Source organism: Dioscorea cayenensis, chromosome 9 (genome assembly GCF_009730915.1).
Source record: "Dioscorea cayenensis subsp. rotundata cultivar TDr96_F1 chromosome 9, TDr96_F1_v2_PseudoChromosome.rev07_lg8_w22 25.fasta, whole genome shotgun sequence".
NCBI lineage: Eukaryota > Viridiplantae > Streptophyta > Magnoliopsida > Dioscoreales > Dioscoreaceae > Dioscorea > Dioscorea cayenensis.
Window position 1 is genome coordinate 20,822,666 of NC_052479.1, and position 5,667 is coordinate 20,828,332.

General features: G+C 44.6%; 1 pseudogene; it reads left to right on the forward strand.

Moving 5' to 3' along the window:
- Nucleotides 1–713: 713 nt before the first annotated feature.
- On the forward strand, nt 714–1,828 carry LOC120268579 (annotated as a pseudogene).
- Nucleotides 1,829–5,667: the final 3,839 nt, after the last annotated feature.

The following is a 5,667-nucleotide window of genomic DNA, read 5'->3' on the forward strand; positions in this document are numbered from 1 at the left end:
CCACGCTCTGCTCCTTCGACTGATTGTTCACATCGGATCTCAGGATCTCTATTTCACTACCTGATGGGGGTTCTTGAGGAATACTTCGCTATCGGTCATTGAGGAATACTTAGGCTTAGAGGGTGGTCCACCTTTCTCACGTAAAAGTGATCATCATTCAAACACGCCATGTTTTACATGGAAAGATCGAACCATGGGAACGAATTCACATGGCAATCACCTTCTTTGGTCTTGATGAAGATGTATACGATAAGTCATATGCCTTGGGTCACAGAGGTGCTGAATGTTGAGAAAGAGATCCTCCTTCTGCCCCTTCTTCCATATCATAACCTAATTCATCTACATGATTCTAGTTCTGGATAAGCCCTGGCAGTTCTTTATAACCTTCCTCTTCAATGGGATATTCATCTTGCTTGATTGGAGCCCTCTACGCTTTGCCGGCTTAAGTCTTAGATCACGTCTCTCTGACCTGATAACTAGTATCACCTCCTCGCCCAGCTCTATCTGTGGGCCCCTTCTTTTGCAATATTTAATAAGGTCTCTCCTGGCCAAATTCTTATTAAAGCCTTCTCTACCATAGAATTCGGCCTTTGGGGTCAACCCGGCGGCTTCTATGAGCAAGCGGCTGAAAGGAGGCTCGAGGGCTTGTTAAGGAAAACAACAAGGGCCGCTGAAAGGGGGAAAACAAAAGGCCTTTTTTGGTTCCGCCCTTCATGAGGGGTGCTTGTGGGGGGTGTGCCGTAAAGCTTCTCATAGAAATTCAAAAATGTATCACCCACTTCCAACAATCCGGCCTGAACCTTTGGGTGGGCTCTGCAGAATCAACAACCATAGCTGCACGGCGTACGGTAGAATTCCACGGTATGGTCATTCGGGAAGGCCCTCAGGGGATGACCCCCATACAATTCTTGTGAGAGCTGGAGAAGCATCTACGGGTAAAGCACCATATCCATATAACTGTTTGCCACCTACTCTCCGCCATCCATTCCAAGTTTAGGGACCCAAGTTTTAGTATCCCGATAAAAGAGCTGACAAAGGGGATGAGCGGAAGAGGTCATCTACTGGACGTTGTTCAACTAGGGGAGACTCTTGGAACATATGGAGTAAGAAATCCCCCAGTTAGCGTATTATGGGCGCCGTCAAGCACATCCGGCAAGAATCGAAGGGGATCTCATTCTTGCATAGCTCAGGTCGGAGCAACGTCCCATTGGACGTTTCAACAGGCAATCTCACGGTCAGGCATGAGCAAGGTTTCATTGTATACTCCCGCAGGTTAGAAGGTGATGGGGGAAGGAGGGGGACACTTGGCGGGATCTTTCAGCAGTGAATTCCCCTATACAGATAGAGTCGCCTATCAAAAAGATACTTAGAAGGCTTCGGGATCGAGGTCTCATTAGCCGAAGAAGACCCAGGCCAATCCACGTAGCCTCTTTGACGAACGTCAGTGACAGAGATATAGTAAATCGGTCCGCGGGCATCACGATAAGTGCTCTATCCTACTACAGGTACCGCGACAACCTTTGCCAAGTCCGAATGATTATCGACCACCAGATTCGCTGGTCTGCTATATTCACCCTAGCCCACAAGCACAAATCTTTGGCGTTGAATATAATCCCAAAGTACCCCAAAGACTCAAATTCAAATATAGTAAATCAAGATGGTGGTAAGACCCTTACGGAGTTCCCAAACAGCATAGAGCATGGGAAGCTCGGACCCGGTCAAGACCCGAACAAGGACGGAGCACTCAACTACATTTAATTTAATAAGTAGTTGTCTTTTTCTATTGGTTAAGTTGCGAACAGCCGTTTATATGAGATTAGTTGAGTAGGCTTGCGTTAGTTGTTTGCTATAGGATAGCTAGTTATAGGGCTTTCAAAAACTGAAGGCTTGGCTTTGCTATCGCTCATTACTTGTATTGTAGTCCTAGTCTTTTAGTCGGCCTTCCATGCCTCTTTAGTCTTTTTAATGTGGAGGCCTTCTTCCTTCATTCATTTTGCGGTAGCTTGCACGCCAGAAAAAAGGCCTTCTTCCTGGCCCGAAAGATCGCTTCGCTTTTGGCGACTAGCTTCTTCCGCTTCAATCAATGGCTAAAGCTACCTTGAATCAATGAATTCATTCATTCTTTGTAGGTTCGAGGACCCGTTGGTCAAAGGAAAGGGGGGTCCAGATTCCAGGACGGAGCAGTATGACGCGAGAGTCTCACATATGGTTCCTTTGAGAAGGATGTGACACAACCACCTATCAGGCCCGACGAGCGGTCCACAGAGCTGCATCCCTACTCACCCGGTCCATGCACATCACTCTCTCCAGGAGGTTGGCCACTTATCTTAGATCTTGCCATGTCCAAGAAGATCCCGAGCTCGATCAGGTTTAGTATTAAGGTGATTCCTTTTCTATTCCTATATATATGTGTCTGTGCAGCATTTCCACGATATCGTTATGATCAATTAATGGGACCTGGCTGGAAAGTGTTCTTGCCTCTATCATTAGCTCGGGTAGTCCCCGTTTCTGGTGTTTCAGTCACCTTTCGATAGCTCCCTAAATCTATATGTCAGGAAGTTTCTGAAGAAGCGGGCTACTCCCCGAAAATGCCCCACCCTTTTGTCGTTGGGGATTCATTGCTAGTTCTTTGGTTATCAGTAAGGTGGCTAGCCTAATTTAATTTTTTAATTTAATTGAAATTTCTAATTTACAGAAGAAGGCTTTGTTTGTGCAATCTTGCTCACAAGACCCTCTCCTCTGGTGAACCTGTGATCACCGTCTCTAACTGAATGCTCAACTGAGGTCATGTACAACAACCTTAAGCGCACAAGCCTGGGTTGGGCCTACCCTCATCCATAGAGGAGCCGTATGAGGCGGAAGCTCCACGTATGGTTTTGAAGCCGAGCCTTTCCAGCAATGGGGCCTAGGGACCGATATGATGATTGCTTTAGGTAGGGCGGCCGGCCTACTATGGGTACCTGTAGGCATTAGTGCGTGAGACTGATATCCACAACAAACTGACGCATGGGACTCACCATTGACTTGGGAATGGAGAAGGGAAACATAGCATGTCACAAGAGCGAGGCGAGGGGGAGATTCCCTACAGCGAGAGGGACGCCTCGCGAGCTGGGCTTTGAAGATGAGGCCTTTTGGTGAAGCCAAGTCAATTTCGGGCTACCAAACCCTGCAATTGATGAGAAGATCAGTGAAGCGTGTACATTGTCACGCTCTCTGCCTTCCAAAGGTACCTAAAGGATAGGCCAGAGGCAGCAGAGCGATGACCCAGAAGCGGATTACCCACCAGCAGGGGGACAGGAGACGGCTATCTCGAGGAACATCATGACCTACAGGCAAGACCGGTGAGACCCGAGAAGGCAACCCGATTGGGAGTTAGAGGATCTATAGTACCTTCAGCCTTATATTCATCATTTTTTTAAGCGGGGGTAAGGGATCTCTTTTCTACAACGGAAAAATATAAGCGGAGCAGATTTGAATCGGCACAACCTAACAATACATCCAATACCAATGATCTGTGCCTACCGATACTCGACTCCTTTCAGATATCATACTCTTACTAGATAAAGAGCTAGTATAAAAAGGCTAATTACAAAAAAGAGCTAGTATATGGTTTCAGCCTATGTCCATTCACCTTAAATGTGCCCTTCTCCGGATGGTTAATCTCAATAGCTCCATGGGGTGAATCTTTGGTTATGGTGTACGGACCAGACCACCTTTATTTTAGTTTCCCCGAAAATAAACGTAGACAAGAGTTGAATAGTAACACCTGATCGCCCGCTTTGAAATCCTTCGCCATCTTAATATGCTTGTCATGCCACGTCCGAATTCTTTCCTTGTATATCCTTGCATTCTCATATGCCTTAATCCTCCATTCGTCTAACTCGTTGAGATGTAATATTCGTTGCTCTCTAGATTTGCGCAAGTCGAAATTCATCACTTTAATTGCCCAGTATGCTTTGTGCTCTAATTCCACAGGCAAATGATAAGATTTTCAATACACTAAATTATAGGGAGTGGTCCCTATTCTTTTTGTATGCTGTTCTATGAGACCAAAGTGTGTCATCCAACCTTTCGGACCAATCTCGTTTCACTTGTTCCACTGATTTGGTTAATATTCTCTTGAGCTCTTTGTTTGTAACCTCCACTTGCCCCCTTGTTTGCGGATGGTAAGGAGTAGCAAGACGATGATGAACTCCATAACACTTTAACACTTTCGCCAATTGTGTATTACAAAAATGGGTTCCTCTATCGCTGATGATAATTCTTGGAGTTCCAAAGCAAGTGAATAGCTTCTTCAAAAACTTCACCACAGTTCTTGCATCATTAGTTGGGAGAGCCTGGGCTTCTACCCACTTGGAAACATAATCAACTGCTACCAAAATGGATTGATTTCCATTGGACTTCGGAAATGGTCCCATAAAATCAATCCTCCACACATCAAATACCTCACAGAATTCCATGGGATTTTGAGGCATCTCATCCCTTCGTGATAAATTTTCATCCCTTTGACAACTATCACATCATAAAACGAATTGATGAACATCTTGGAATAAGGTTGGGCCAATAGAACCCAGCGGCTAAAACCTTCTCTGCAGTTTGACTTGAAGAATAATGCCCCCCACTGGACTTGAGTGACAATGCGCAATGATGTTCCCACCTTCCTTCCTAGAAACACACCTTCGCACCACCTTATCTGCACAAATACGGAACAGGTAAGGATCTACCCAGAAAAAGTTCTTAAGGTCACTGACAAATTTCTTCTTCTGCTGAAAGCTTAAACCATGCTTCAATAACCATCCTGACAGATAATTCGCAAAATCTGCGAACCATGGAATATCTTTCGATTCTGATAATTGTACCACATACAGATGCTCTTCAGGGAAGAAATCATTAATTTCATTGCTTGCCAGTTCTTGCCCTTCGCAATCTTCTAATCTCGACAGATGACCTGCAACCACATTCTCTGTCACCTTTTTATCTTTTATTTCCATGTCAAATTCTTGCAATAACAATATCCACCGAATCAATCTTGGTTTTGCATCTGCCTTGTTCATGAGATAACAGAGTGCAGAGTGATCTGTGAACAGTGTGACATTAGATATGTTGAGATATGGTCTGAATTTATCAAAAGCAAACACTACTGCTAATAATTTCTTTTCAGTAGTGGTGTAATTCTCTTGTGCACATGTGAGAGTCTTGCTAACATAATAGATCGGTTGAAATTGCTTGCTTCTCCCTGACCCAAGACCGCTCCCACTACATAATCACTAGCATCACACATTACTTCGAACGGCTCATCCCACTTCAGTGTTCTCAGAATTGGTGCTTGCACTAACTTTTCTTTCAGCACATTAAATGCATTCAGACAGTCATTTCTGAAATCAAAGGGAGTATCCTTCTCCAAGAGTTTGGTTAACGGTTGGGAGATCTTCGAAAAGTCCTTAATGAACCTTCTGTAAAAACCTGCATGACCCATGAAACTGCGGATCCCTTTAACATTCATACCTTCCTAGGAAATCTTATGTCCAAGGACAATGCCTTCTTGTACCATAAAGTGACACTTCTCCCAGTTGAGGACGAGATTCGTTTCTTCGCATCTCACTAAGACTCTTTCGAAATTATTTAAGCAAGCATCGAAAGAGTCCCCAAAAACTGAAAAATCATCCA